Below are 15,123 nucleotides of genomic sequence, written 5' to 3'. Positions count from 1 at the left end.
GGCAAACCGAAATTGCTACAAGTTTGTATCTCACAGCTCTTTCAGCCTGAGTTTGGGTGGTTACAAAAATCCATTCTCGTAACTATAAAGAGTCTTATTAAAGAAAAGTCTTAGAAGGATCGAAATTACAAACATGGCTCCAATTCTTTTTGTTCTATCACAGTTCTTGCGTTTGCAGCGACTGGTGCTGGGGGATGCACAAAGCCAACTACAGCGCATCAGATATGAGCCATCAGACAACGTTCCTGGGCACAGCACATTCCCTCTGAAGCTTTCCTTTATTTCTAATGACTGTAATTAGCCCATGGCGACTTCTCCACCCAGGAAACAAATCCCAGAGAAGTGTCGCTTCAGCTTCCTCCACCACAGTCCCCAAGGCAGAGGTGGCTGGGTGGTGGTGGGGCTTTTGCCGTTCTATGGTCATCTGTCTGGATCAGATATTCTCATGGTGGTTTATTTATTGGCTTCAGGAGGCCATGACCATCCCCTATTTTCAAAACCTGTCGCCTTCACGATCCCCCAAGTGATGCCACTCAAGGGACACCTACTCCTGGATCTACTCAGACCTGAGTGAGCTCTACAGCTGAGTTGTCTGAAGAAACCCTACAGCTATTTCTTGTTCTGTGTATAAAGATTGACTCGTTTTCACCTACATTGAAGTCTTTAAGGCTTCAACTACTAAATAACTGGAATCAGCAAGACATTTCCCATGGGCATATTACTGTATTTTTTCCAACAGGGGTACATTTACACTTTCAATTCTGAAGTTTTTTTGTCCTGAGAGCAGTTTTAGGGAAAAACAAACAAACAAACAAACAAAAAAACACCCACACAACAAAAAAATAACAAAGCAAAAAAACCCAACCCAGGGCAAATGGATTTGCTGTACCATGTCTGCTGCAGGGCAACAGTTCTTGTGTCCCTAAATGACATTATCTATGGGAGTCCAGCACCAGTGACGATGGGAAAAGATGGATCATACACATGAAAAGGAAGATGCCTTTTGATGCATGCTATTCCCTCACCAGATTCCTGGCAGCATGCACAGGAGATTCATGGAGCGTGGCAAAGTGTTACTGGAAATGATCACTCTGAAATCTCCATGTGGATGTTTAATGGATTCATCAAATTGTAAGATATATATTTGCTTGTCTTCAAGATACCTAGTCCTGCAAGTACCTATATACTAATTTGACTCCACTGAGTCCTGCCCAGGGCAGCCAGTGAGAATATTTTGGAAAAACAAGTTATCTGTCTGCACGTAGGCCTCAAAGGCAGAGCCTCCATGAAGCAACCACATGCACCATCCATCGGCATATTGAGCAGAGCCCTTTACAATTTCCTTAAACCCCACTGACCACCCGTGGCATTGAAGTACTGCTCTGAGACAGATATTTAAAAAATATTTAGACACCTAAATGGCATGTAGATGGATTTCTAATTGAGCTTATTGAAAATCCCTCTTTTTGTGCCTATCGTTAATATTAAAAGCAATCATCTGGCCACAGGTATGCTGATAAAGAGGGACAGAATTAAGCCTTAGCTTAAACGCTTTGCTGGAATGAATTTAACAGATAACAAGTAGCCAAAGCATGCAGGAATTTTTCAGTGCTATGTATCTGTGCCAGTTAAAGCGAGAGGATTGAAGGACTGCTCCAAGACGTGTGTTGGGAGCCCTGTCTTAGCTCTAGAGACAGGACATTTTTAACCACAGGCAGGCAAGGTGTCAACCCTCAAAAAATATTTTGCGAGATCTGCAATCTGACCATCCCTAATAGAGCCCGTCTACCCTCTCCACGCCGAAAGCAAAGGCAATTGGCTGTGGATGGTTTAATACAACCATAATAAAGTGTTTGAAGGAGATCTCGCATGGAATTAGTTACTTGATTGTAAAAAGCATCTTTGTCACTGTCACTGGTTCAAGGGCAGCCCAATGTACGCCACGTCAGGGACACGGTACAAGCACTGCTGCTTGCACAATTTATAGCCCATGATACAAATTAAAATCCAATAAAGCTTTTATAAAGGCTGCTTTGGAAGTATCAAGTTCTTTCCACAGTGCTCATATTTTAGGTGATAGATTTGTATAACGACTTCACAGTCGATAAAAAAATGTGTAATTCTCTAAACTTCTGTCCGTATTGGTTGTAAAATAGTTACATAAATCTATTGTCTGAAGGTGCAGGCAGTATGGAAGGAATATGGGGTATACCAAATGTATATGCAGGTGCAGGCCAGTTGACATAGCTGATGTTCTGCCTCTTGGTTCGCTCCACTTTGCTCTTTTGAACGGCACAATGACCTCGCAGCTTCAGGGCCGTCCCTGCTGCGGCAGCAACGTGACCTCCCGCACCACAGGTGCTACCCGTAAATCCTACATGGTGTCTCAGGGAGACACATCTTGATGCTAACCCAGAAATGACTGGCTCATTTTGAGATCACAGATTAGCAGTGTCTGGTTTCCAGCACTACTCTGCTTGGCTCCAGTCCTTTCAAAGGCATTTAACCCCCACCAGAGGACCATATTTCTAACATCTGCAGGTAAAGTGAAGCCTCAGTTTCCTTAGTGTTGTCCAAAATGATGTCTCACCAAAAATTGTCGGGACTCATTTATTCAGCTGGACTTTCCTAAGGGAGCTAAGTCCTGGATCTGGACCTATTTTTAGTTCCATCCTAAGCCATGCCATGACACTAGAAGTGGAACTCCTCCCAAAAAGACAAGAGGGACCCACAAGGTCCACACGCACCTGAATCTCTTACTCCAGTTTTACCCTTTTTTTGCTGCTTTGGTGGAACAAAGAGAAGCCGCAAAGAGAGGTAGAAATATTAAAGCAAGGATTATGTGCTTAATTGTAAATTGAGATGGAAGATTAAGTCTGTAGAAAGAATTACTTATGTGGGGGCCTGTTGGGAACTGTTCCTCACAGCTCACTTCACACCAGCTAAGTGATTTTAACCCTCTGCCTTCCCCTATTGCTTGTCTCTTACACCCATCACAGCTGAAGGAATTTACTTTGTTTAAGAAGATCATTAAAAGGCTCATCCCCGTGCCATCCCCAGCCATACCCCTCCCCTGTGGACCCAAAGCACATGGGTACCGTGCCCAGGACATCATGGCCATCAATCTTTTGTTGAGTTGCCATTCATTCACTGATTTTTTCTAATATTCTCCAGCACCCCCAGATGCCAGGAGGCGAAGCTACAGAAAAGAGCCAGATCACAGCAGATTCATAACAAAATCCTAAGAAGTGGGAATTCTACAAGTGCAAGTTTTTATGCTTTCGTGACTCAAAGGGAAAACCAGAAAATGTGACCCAAAAGCTCCCAAACCAGAAAAAACGCAAAAACACTTAAGCAGAAATGTCAAGTTCTTCTGGCATATGACTCATGATTTTTGATGCTGATTTTGAATGCTGAATGTGTACATTGCAGCCTTTCTTTGATTACTGAAGTTATTATAGCACACCTTGAAAAGCTGCACTAGCTCAAGGCAATCCATCAGGATCTTCCTGGGCCGTCCCCGACAGCATGGTGAACCCACAATCACAGGAGAAGGAAGGAGAGCAGTTATTTTGGAAAGGCCCAGTAAATTCTGGGGAACTGATGTATATTTGTATATTAACAACTGATGTATATTTGCTCCAAGAAGTCCCAGGTTTGGGGTGAGAGCAGGCAGGGGAGGGCAGGATGGCTCCAGCCCATCAGCCCTACCAGCTGCACATCAGCACATAGCTCCATTTTAAGGTGACTCCCAATGGATGCTTTGAGATCATCCAATGGATGTCCCAGGGGATACCCCTTTGCTCTCATCTCCCAGTGCAAACCTGAGGACCACACATTCCAACAGATAACTGCCTAGTCCAAAACGGGACCATAAGGAAGAGGCACAGGCCCACAGAGAGAAACCCATGAGATGGGGCCACCTTGGGTCCTTTACACCAAGGGGAAGCACCAGCAAAGACTCAGAAGATCCTATAGAATTTGCTTCAGGCATGTCTTCATCCCTTTTTTTATTTGCTTTCTTTGAGTATCTTTTAGGAATTAGATTCGTTGTTGAGCATATTTAGAACAACAGGAAATTTTAGGAGACAATTAATTTTAGGAGACAATTATCAGAGGCAAGTTGCTGGGAATCACATTTTCACATTAGGATCCAGAACTACTTGCTCTGGAGAGCTGACTCCAAAGTCCCAGGCAAATCCATTCAGAAACGAGATGTGATACTGGGCAACAAGGGTGTATGCTAAGGTAAATTAACATGTCTTAAGTGCCCATAACATAAAAGAGCTATAAAATACCTATACAGTGAAGTTTATTCATTGAAGTTATTTGGTGCTTAAAATTTCAGGTAAATAAAGCAGTAATTATAATTAGTCAGTTAGAACGATTGGCAAGGCAAAAAAATTAAGCAGAATCGATTGACTCAGTTATGGACTGTGAATTATTTGCTCCATCTTGCTATGCTATCACACTATCAAATGCATTTAATAAAATTGTGGTACCTTGATATTCCTTCCTGCATGCATACATAGGTACCTATGCTGGAGCTATAGGCTGAATTGCCATTTGTATTAATTAAATAAATCAAATACATGTGGCCCTGCCCCTCATCAAGCTGGCAGATAGACATCATTGCTGTTGCACTGAGGCTCAGAGTGGGTGAGGGAGCCACGGGTTTTCCCCAGCACCAGGTGGGTATGGACAGATATTGTACCCCAACTCAGTACATCCCCGGGATTATTTGGCTGCTTATGGAAAACACCGGCAGGATTTATCCCAAAGGGAAAATCCCATCCCACACGGGGGAGCTCAAGCCATGAGCTCCTGCTGAGTCCGCAGCAATGGGCAACACAGCCAAACACAGCCACTGCCCGATATTTTACCTCCTTTGCACGCCAAATAACCTTCCTGCAGCATCGCAGGCAGAAGGATCAAGGTAAAGCCTTGCCTTTAAATGGGGCACGTCGGATTTTCAGGGGGAAAATAGGTAAGCAGATTTGTTGGGTGTATTTAGGGTGAGCCGGCGCAGCGCTCAGCTCGGCCGCCCCAAGGTAAAAGTGGTGGCAGCCCAGGTTCGTAAGAGATAATTACTGCTGCAAACCCCAAAATCCCTCTTCCCAAATGCGGTGGTAGCACCAGCCCAGCTTCACACCCATGGCCACGCTCCAGCTGAACCAACTGAAGCTATATATACATACTACAGGTATTTTACCTGTGTCAGTGGTCTAGGAAAGCTGCCTAACCCCTTTTACTGATTGCAGTAAGAAGTGGGAGGTTTCTCTTTTTGCTGAATTTTACCCTAAACTGAGTGTTGCTGTCTATGGCTAAAAAAAATAGTGTCATGCAGCTGGAGCCGTGGGCTTGGTGCACCACGAATGCTTTCACCTCAGTCCTGAAATGTCTTATTTTGTTTCAGGTAATGTGAAAACAGAGTTGGAAGAGAGAGTCATGAACTCTGAGTAAGTCTCAAGTATCTTCTCCCTTCCATCCCTTTGCCTGTTCACCTTGGATTTGTGCACATGGACCTACTGGAGCAAGACCAGAGGAGGCCACAGAGATGACCAGAGGCTGGAACTCCTCTGCTGGCAGGACCGGCTGGGAGAGCTGGGGTGGTTCAGCCTGGAGAAGGCTCCAGGGAGACCTTTGAGCACCTTCCAGCACCTAAAGGAGCCGACAGGGAAGCCGGAGAGGGGCTTTGTACCAGGGCCTGTAGCGATAGGACAAGGGGGAATGGGTTTGCACTGGAAGAGGGGAGATTTATCCTGGGTACTGGGAAGGAATTGCTCCCCGTGAGGGTGGGAGGCGCCGGCAGAGGCTGCCCGGGGCAGCTGTGGGTGCCCCGTCCCCGGCAGTGCCCACGGCCAGGCTGGGGCTGGGACCCACCTGGGCTGGGGGGAGGTGGCCCTGCCCGGGCAGGGGGTGGGACTGGGCGGGCTTTAAGGTCCCTTCCAACCCAAACCATTCTATGATCTTTCAAATGCTTCAGCATCCCTTGGATATTTTCCATTACAAAACAGGAGTGGATTTCCCATGCTTGGGTGGGGAAAGCCCTAAGCAGCCCTTTGCAGAGCTCTTTCAGCCAGCTGAGAGGAGGAAAAGCTCCTCCCTGCAAATGTTCTTCGCATTTCTTTCCCCAGCAGAAATACCTCCTCTCTGCCTGTGATATGCTGAAGTCTGATATTGTGCAAGTTCCTCTCCGAGAAAGAGAAAAAGAAATGCAGCCAGAGGATGAAACCACTACAAGGCAGTTTGGCAATACCATGAGAGACAGCATATTTTATTTTTTTTTCATTGATGCTCACAAGTATTTTCAATTTTGCTTTCATTTTCTACCCGCAGACAGTATTCTGTGATGCTGAGCATCCCACCAGCCACACCACTCTAAACAAAAGCTTAATTCACCTTAAAAGGGGAAATGGAGTCAGATGCACAATAACACTGGGTTAATGAGGAGCTCCCTGGCACATAGCTTGCTTTCCCGGAGACCTGAGGGAGTCTGTCCTGTGATACACCGTAGAGGTTGACACGCTTGCAATACCTATCACTGTTTGAGGGACCACAGTATGGTTCACCACATGATGGGCTTCTGGGTGGTGGGGCTGAGCTGGCTCTCCCCAAAGCCGAGATGCCTCATTCACCCACGAATCTCAAAGCTGAGACTAAAATCTAACCCCTCCCCTCCTGACTTGGACTCCGGTGAGCCAAACCTCTGCATTATGTGGCTTGGACCTGTTTGCACCCACTGGCCGAGGTTCATGGCTGCTCAAAGCTTTGCTGAGAAGAGAACATTTTCTCTTCCCCTTCCCACCCTACACACTCAGAGGGGTTTAACCTGCCTGTAGCAGATGGCCCTGAGTTTAAGAAAATGTTCCTCACCCAGTGTTCTGTTGGATGCTGATGCCCATACAATAGCTATTGGATATTTCCCGCTTTTTTTCCAGCACTCAGGGAGAAAATGAAATAATTACACAGGGATCCCTTGTGTGCAGCTCTGAGCACCAAGCCCACTTCACCTCCCGCAGAAAAGCCAGCCTCCAGATGCTCTACAGCTCAAAAAGCCTTTATCCCCTTCTCATACCTTATCGTACACTCCACAATACAGCCTCATGCTGGAAACTGTTTGGCTCCCCTGAACTGTAGCAGGACTTTTTGTCCCTAAGGAAATACTATTCAGAAGGCATCCATTTGCTTTCATTACATGCAAGTTTTAGCAGCATCATGAAGATTAACTTCTTGAAAGTACATCTGGAAAAAAAGAATTATATGGGAAGACGACATAATTATTACATATATCTTTGGCATACTTGATGAGAAGCACTTCAGCGTGTAGGTGTAGCTTTAGCAGAGAAAACAGGATTAAATTTATACAGAGCGATAAAGTTATTCTACGCAATTACAGCCCACCTTCGAGACCCTTCTCTAGAGAGAGCACATTGCAGAGCTGGGCAGGGCCTTACCTATGACATCAGGGCTTGCTCTTCTTCCAAAAATGCAGTTTTCTTCATGTGTAATGTCTTTGTCAAGCACTAAATGAGTTATTGTCAATGGTAACTCCAAGTTCGTATGCCAGCAATAATGCCCAGAGCATCCAGTAGCTGTTCATAGCCTGTCCATGCGTTGGGTTGAGTTGGGTTGGCCACCTGTGGGCAATGCCCTGTGGTGACACAGGTTGAGGCGGACTGAAAAAAAACCACTATGTCTGCGTGGCTGGGTTCGGACAAAATGGCCTTTATTGTTTATACAAACTATTTATATATCTTAGACAGTGCAGGTGTCAGACCCTGATAGGTTCTTGTGTCCTTCTTCTTGCTCGCTATTTGCTGTTGCTGTAGGTGCCCGTATGCTGCGGTTCAAAGTTCCGGTTCTTCACATCCTGTTTACAGACCTGACAATTTGTGCCTGCCTTAAAGGTACACAGCTAAGTCTTTGAAGTTAACTAACCTTGTCTGCAGACCCAGTACAGACCCAAACAATTTCCCCTTTTTGTTTTTGAACAGCTAGTACCAGGTTTGCCATGTTCTGCAGGGCCCTTGCAAACATGACGGCAACCAAGGCAATAGCAAACAAACAGAACTGCCAATTGAGTGAATGGATGCCAAAAAGGCTGACATTCTCTCAGATTTTGGTAACATGTTGCTGCAACGGGGCGCCTAAAATCCATGCAGCACATACCATCAAAATCCTCACAGCCACATCCTTGAGCCAACAACAACAAAAAGCCAATAGTTGCTCTGTTTTTTATGTAATGGTGGCAAATTTGACTCACATTCTTAACTGCCTAACAAACAAGGTGATTTAATTCTTTAACACTTTCCCTGCTGTTACTCCGGATAAGAGAAGAACCGCTGCAATACGTTTCCATCGGTTCCATAAATCAACTACAGCATTACATGCTTCATCCAAAGCTATATTGCATTTAAATGCATTATGCTTATCAGCATGTTCTTGTGTTGACTTATGCAGGTGTCATGGTCCCATCATAGCTTTCCACTACATTAACATCTACGTAAAGACAACTATCAACATTCAAAGTGCAAACAATATCAACTTCTTTTGGGTTAACATTATACAGAGGTAATCAATTATCACAATCCCAATAAATCAATTATCAGTAAGATTCTTCATTCCCCACATACATTCACTTTTTTGCAACCATGTCTGCAAGTCAGTTTCAAGGAAGGGCACACCAAACAAGGACTGGTTCAGTAAGGAGGCCACACATCAGTTGTTGGGTTGACTGGTGGCAGCAGCGCTCCCACGATCCGGCACGCTAAGCTCGGGCTGCACACAGCCAGCAGGTATCCATCGCAGACCTTCATCTGTAGAAACACAAGCATCACCTCTCCCCCAGGTTAACAATTCATGCGGTCCTGACCAATGCCCGGTACGAGGGTGCATACTAAGACACCTTCATGCTTTTGCTGCTTGTCACCAATTGACACAAAATGTCGCACAATGGGAGGCACCGCATGGTCGACAGAGATTTTCAGAAAGGTCAAAACATAACATGCTTTCTCTAATCATGCCTCTGGGGTCATTCCCTTCATTCCCCCTTTTTGTTTTTTCAAGCTGGCGTTTAAGAGTACCATTCAAGCGTTCAACAATGGCTTGGCCCCTAGGCGAATGGGGAATTCCAAATTTGTGGGAGATCCCCCATTGGGAAAGGAACTGACTGACAGGCCTGGAACTATAGGCAGGTCCACGGTCTGTTTTGATTTCAAGGGGGACACCGAGCACAGACAAAGCACGTTGCCAGTGCCGAATGATGTCACGACTGGTGTCACCTGTGCGGGCAGCAGCAATCACTGCAGAAGAATATGTATCTATTGTAACATGGACATATTTTTGTCTGCCAAACTCGTTGTAATGATGACATCGTTTTCCAAAGTTTTAACGCTTGAAGGCCTCTAGGATGACTCCATAGATTTGGAGAGTAACATTTGGACAGTCTGTACAGGCTGCAACACTGCGTGCAGCAGCCTGAGAGAGACCTTTTGGCCAACTGTATACAGATGCCAATCTGATGATAAATTGGTGGGCTAACACAGCTGCTGTGGGCATCAGGAACAGGCACTGACAGAGCCACAGAAACTAGAGCATCACTCTAGCTTGCCTTCAATTATAAACGGTAGGAAGATGGCTAAAATGCATACATAAATGGAGATGGCTTTCCAAATCTTTTCCCAAACTAAAGTTAAAATTGCAAAAAGCTTGGGGTTGTTGACATGGCCAAGGACAGCCATGTCTAGCTTGGGAGGGAGGGCTGCCACATATGCTGAATCAGTAACAAGCTTAAGAGGGCCTGGAAAATACTGAAATGCCAAAGCCGCAGCCCGTAATTCTACAACTTGCAGGGATCCTTCCTGATATACAATTTGGGAATGCCATTGCCCATTTTTTTCCCAAGCAACTGCGGCTTTTCCCGCTTTTTCAGATCCATCTGTAAATACTGTGTCACCTTCAACTGGTTGTCTTTGACTTAGTTGCTGTGGCTGCAAAGTTAGATTTACAGTCATTTTCAGAAGTGGATGAGGTGGGTGATGGTACTGGATTTGCCCTTGAAAACTGGCAAGAGCCACTTGAAGGGCAGCAGAATTTAACAGCGCCCATTCAACATAGTATTGTTGTACAAGGATAATTACAGTTGCTGGATCAGCTCCAGTCAACTCTAAATATCTTTTCCAGTTTTTTATGATCAAATCGGCAACAAGTTCATACCATTCAACAGCAATTTTCTTAGGCTGCAAAGGCAAAAACAACCATTCAAGTACATGCAGCGGATCTTCCCAAGCCTGGTTCCATTGAGCCAACATAGCATAAGGGGAAGATTGGTCCATTAAAATAAAACCACTTAAAGGAAGTGTGATATCTACACGCCACACATGTCATGAAGAGATCAACTGTTCAACTTCTTTCACAAGTGCTAAGGCTGCAGGTGTTAAATACCTTGGGGCTAAAAAATCTGTGTCTCCTGTTAAAAGTTGCAGAAGAGGTTGCATTTGTTCATTAGTAAAGCCTAAATAAGGCCGTAACCAATTTAGCATTCCTGCAAGTATTTGGACATAATTCAAAGTCTTTATGTCCAGTTTCAATTTGATAGGTTGTGGAGACACAGTTCCCTTCAGCACATTCATGCCCAGATATTTCCAAGGCTCTTGTCTCTTTTTCAGGAGCTACAACCAATCCAAACTCTGCTAAGCTATGTCTGGCATCTTTTTCAACTACGTTCAGCAGTTCTGTTGACGGTGCTGCCAGCAAAACATCATCCATGTAATGATAACAGTAAACATCCTTGTATTTGTCTCTCACAGAGCTCAGGGCTTGGGCCACAAACCATTGACAAATGGTTGGTGAGTTTCTCATGCCCTGAGGCAGCATGGTCCCAGTGGTACCTTTTTGTGGACTCAAGGGTTATTTCTAGATGGTACTGTAAAAGCAAACTTTGCTTTGTCTTTTGGATCTAAAGGAACAGTAAAAAAACAATCTTTCAGATCAATAACTGAAATGTCCCAGTCCATTGGTATCACGGTGGCAGACAGCAATCCTGGCTGTAAGGCCCCCATAGGGGCCATCACTGTGTTGACTTTAGGCAGGTCATGCAATAATTGCCATTTACCAGACTTCTTTTTTATCACAAATACAGGGGTGTTCCACAGGCTATGCAATTCTTCAATGGGGCCTGCGTCTAACTGTTCTTTAACTAATTCATGCAGGGCATAAAGCTTTTCTTGGGGCAGGGGCCACTGATCTACTCATGCTGGTTTGTCAGTTAACCAAGTGAGACCAAGGGGAGGCTGTTTCACTCCCTGCAGTACAGTGGCCCCAGTTAAAAATCCGTGGTGATACGAACTCCCCACTGTCCTAAACAATCTCGACCCCACAAAGTGAATGGTGCGGTGGCAATGTATGGGCAGACGGTGGCAGTCTGTCTTTCTTGCATTGTGATCTGTATAGGTTTTACAGACAAGTAGCTAGTAGTCACGCCCCCCAGACCTACAATACCTGCTGCATTATTTACCAAAGGCCATTGAGGTGGCCAGTCTTTGCCCAATATGACAGTTGCATCTGCTCCAGTATCCAGAAGACCGCTCAATCTCACTTCTGCAGGAGTGCCTCCCGATAACCCGAGGTGCAGGTCAGGTTCGGTTGCTGTGAAGATAGTTCTTGTGTCCAAGACACTTGAGGTATTCCTGTGGAGCCGAATCCTTCATCACCCCACCACCTAGGCTCTGTTCTGGGAACACAACTCACAAAAGGCACAAGTTGAGCAAGGCGTGATTTTTTTTGGAATTGTAACAGGAGGCACAGGTGTAGAAACTAAGGTACATATTTGACCTGTAAAGTCTGCATCAATAACACCAACATGTACTCGGATATTTTGCAAAGTAGTACTAGATTGACCTATTAGTAAGGCACTAAGGCCCTTCCCTATTAGCCCCTGAGCATTCAAAGGAACCTTAAACACTCCATGGTTGGTTAGAGTTACTGATTCACTGGTATACATCCATCCCCGCTGATCCCTGGGTCCTCCCTGATAACTGGTCACATAAGGCTGGGCGGTTGGTACCCGAGGTACTTGTGTCCTCGCGCACCTCCTCTCTGGCGTGGTATGTAAAATCCTTCTTTATCGTAACGAGAATAACATTGTTTTGCAAAATGCCCTCTCTTTCCACAGCGGAAACAATAAATTATCTCCGAGGACTGTTTACATCGTGGCATGCATTGTTTTCTGGAGGGGCAGTCCTGTACTGCTTTCCAAGCAAATTGTGTGTGAACGTGAGGATTACCAGCAGCCGCATCTCCCAATACAACAGGATTTGTGTGCGGTGCATCGGTGGAAGGAGTAGGAAGATCAAGGAGCGGTCCACCTATCTGTTCTACTAAATCCCAGTTCCCATCTCTTAATGCCCCATCTCTTACAGACCGGCAAAATCGCCGAGGGTCGCGCGTCATTACTGTACCGCTGGAAACTGGATTTTTACCACCTCCAGCTTCTTCATTGCCAGTGACTGATAATGTTGTTGTAGCTGGACCCGAATCCGCGTTTTCTGCGTTTCCATCCTGCGCGGGCAGGGCCACAGCCGCGGGTGCGGGCGGGGGGGCCGGAGCCGAGGGGGCGGGCGGGGGGTCCGGAGCCGAGAGGGCGGGCGGGGGGTCCAGAGCCGCGGGTGCGGGCGGGGGGGCCGGAGCCGAGGGGGCGGGCGGGGGGTCCGGAGCCGAGGGGGCGGGCGGGGGGTCCGGAGCCGCGGGGGCGGGCGGGGGGGCCGGAGCCGCGGGGGCGGGCGGGGGGTCCGGAGCCGAGGGAGGAAGGAGTGTGGGCTGGCACAAATGTTGGGGGGAGTCAGGGGGGCTGGGATCGGTCCACCGAGGTTTCTGCCTGTCGTCCCCGGAATCGGCATCGACTGTAAGTCGATGCAGTTGGAGAGATTCAGGGGATTCGGGGCATTGGGGAGTGGCGCCTGGTAAGGGACACAGACTCTCCCCCTCCCCCACCCCCTCATCCTCTTGTCTGCATTCTGGAGGGGGATACAGGGGAGGTTTGAATGATGTACCCTCATTCGCATTTTGCTGACTTTTTAAGTCCCCACTTGCGTCTTGCGGACTTTGCAAGCCCCCACTCGCATGTTGCTGGCTTTTGAAGCTCCCACTCGCGTCTTGCGGACTCTGCAAGTCTCCACTCGCGTTTTGCAGATTTTGCAAGCCCCCAGTCGCAGTTTGCTGATTTTGCAAGCCCCTATTTGTGTCTTGCTGATTTTTGAAGCCCCCTGCAACATGTCTAAGCAGTTCCCATGTAGGCAACAGCCCCGGCACCTTTTTGTTCCCTTTCCCCAGAGCTTCTGACAGTGTTGATCCTAAATTGTCCCAGGTCGACACGCTAAGAGCAGTCACGGGGGACATTTCCACTCCATGTGTTTTCGCCCACAATAACGTATCTTTTAACCGAAGCCCATCTAAAGAAATTCCACGCTTCTCTAATGCCAATTTCCACATTGATAGCACCATGGTATCTTCTTTAGATAACTTACTCCCCATGCTGTCCCTGGTGGCTCACCTTACCGGTGTCGGGTTCTCCCGGGATCTCGCAGCCGCTCGCTGCGCTCCTCCGCTTCACCAGGCTCCGCCTCCCCAGCAACCCGCCGGTCGCAGCCGCAGGGTCTGCTCCTGACACCCCTTACCGGGGTCACAGCGGCACAGTCTCAGGGTCTCTTTTTGATACCCTTTACTGCAGCGGTCCTCAAACTTTTTAAACAGGGACCGGCGCGCAGATGAAGTGGCAGGAATTCATCTGTGGCTGCTTGGTTCCCCCCCCCAAGTCCCGGCGGGGGAGGTGGGGGGGCAGGGGATTCTGTAAATACCAGGGGCCGGATTGAGGACCCTGGGGGGCCGTATCTGGGCCGTGGGCCGTAGTCTGAGGACCCCAGCTTTACTGGGATCACATCCGCACGTCGGGGTCACTACATGTGGTGACACAGGTTGAGGCGGACTGAAAAAAAAAACACTATGTCTGCGTGGCTGGGTTCGGACAAAATGGCCTTTATTGTTTATACAAACTATTTATATATCTTAGACAGTGCAGGTGTCAGACCCTGATAGGTTCTTGTGTCCTTCTTCTTGCTCGCTATTTGCTGTTGCTGTAGGTGCCCGTATGCTGCGGTTCAAAGTTCCGGTTCTTCACATCCTGTTTACAGACCTGACAATTTGTGCCTGCCTTAAAGGTACACAGCTAAGTCTTTGAAGTTAACTAACCTTGTCTGCAGACCCAAACAATGCCCAGCTGGAAATTTGGGGTTACTATGACCTCTCCTTCAGCTGCATGCCATGAGTTATCTCAAAACACTCCAGAGCACTGGAGCTATTAAAAAATCACCTTTGCTTTGAGGGTACCTGAGCACTGCAGAAATGCTGCAGTGCCCAAGCCTTGATTCCCAAAATGCAGACAACTGAAACAGTTCTCTGCTTGGGTTGTGCATACTCACCTGCCCAGCAAAACCCTTCCAAAGGGGACACAAAGCATTTCTATAACTTTTCCCAGGAAGCGTGGCTCTGTTTGCATAGCCAAGAGATAAACCCAGTACTCAGAGGGCTGGAGCACCTCTCCTGTGACTACAGGCTGGGAGATTTGGGGCTGTTCAGCCTGGAGAAAAGGTGGCTCTGGGAGACCTTAGAGTAGACTTTCAGTACCTAAAGGGGGCTTAGAAGAAAGATGGGGACAGAGTTTTTAGCAGGGCCTGTAGTGACAGGACAAGGGGGATGGTTTTAAACTCAAAGAGGGGAGATTCAGACTAGATGGAGGGAAGAAATGTTTTACGCCGAGGGTGGTGAGGCACTGGCACAGGCGGCCCAGAGAGGTGCCCGATGGCCCATCCCTGGGAACATCCAAGGCCAGGCTGGACGGGCTCTGAGCAACCTGATCCAGCTGAAGGTGTCCCTGCCCATGGCAGGGGGCTGGGCTGGAGCGACTTTGAAGGTCCCTTCCAACCCAAACCGTTCAGTGATTCTCTGATTCTACGATACTCTCTTCGCCAAGTGAAATCACTGCCCCATGTGAAAACCCTTCCTGGAGCAGACGAACCCTCCAGCAACAAAAGGGCAGCACTTGCCCCTGTGTTTTTTGCAGAAAAC

At 47.2% G+C, this 15,123-nt stretch overlaps 2 long non-coding RNA genes across 5 annotated transcripts; both read right to left on the bottom strand.

The window, feature by feature from the left end:
* Positions 1 to 6,254: 6,254 nt before the first annotated feature.
* On the bottom strand, positions 6,255 to 8,676 carry LOC119141565. The gene is made up of 3 exons (XR_005101957.1): positions 8,637 to 8,676; positions 7,458 to 7,679; positions 6,255 to 7,245 (listed from the first exon to the last, which is right to left on the bottom strand). It is a non-coding gene; the product is annotated as an uncharacterized LOC119141565 (long non-coding RNA).
* A 1,226-nt stretch (positions 8,677 to 9,902) lies between these two features.
* Positions 9,903 to 14,039, bottom strand: LOC119141564. 4 transcript variants are annotated; one of them, XR_005101953.1, is made up of 2 exons: positions 13,553 to 14,039; positions 9,903 to 11,746 (listed from the first exon to the last, which is right to left on the bottom strand). It is a non-coding gene; the product is annotated as an uncharacterized LOC119141564 (long non-coding RNA). The 4 variants fall into 4 exon arrangements; XR_005101954.1 differs by having other exon boundaries at positions 9,903 to 11,734; XR_005101955.1 differs by having other exon boundaries at positions 13,558 to 14,039.
* Between the last annotated feature and the right edge of the window lie 1,084 nt (positions 14,040 to 15,123).

The sequence above is a fragment of the Falco rusticolus genome, chromosome Z (genome assembly GCF_015220075.1).
Source record: "Falco rusticolus isolate bFalRus1 chromosome Z, bFalRus1.pri, whole genome shotgun sequence".
Taxonomy (NCBI): Eukaryota; Metazoa; Chordata; class Aves; order Falconiformes; family Falconidae; genus Falco; species Falco rusticolus.
Note: the sequence above shows the minus strand (reverse complement) of the source record. Positions and strands in the feature narration are given on the sequence as shown.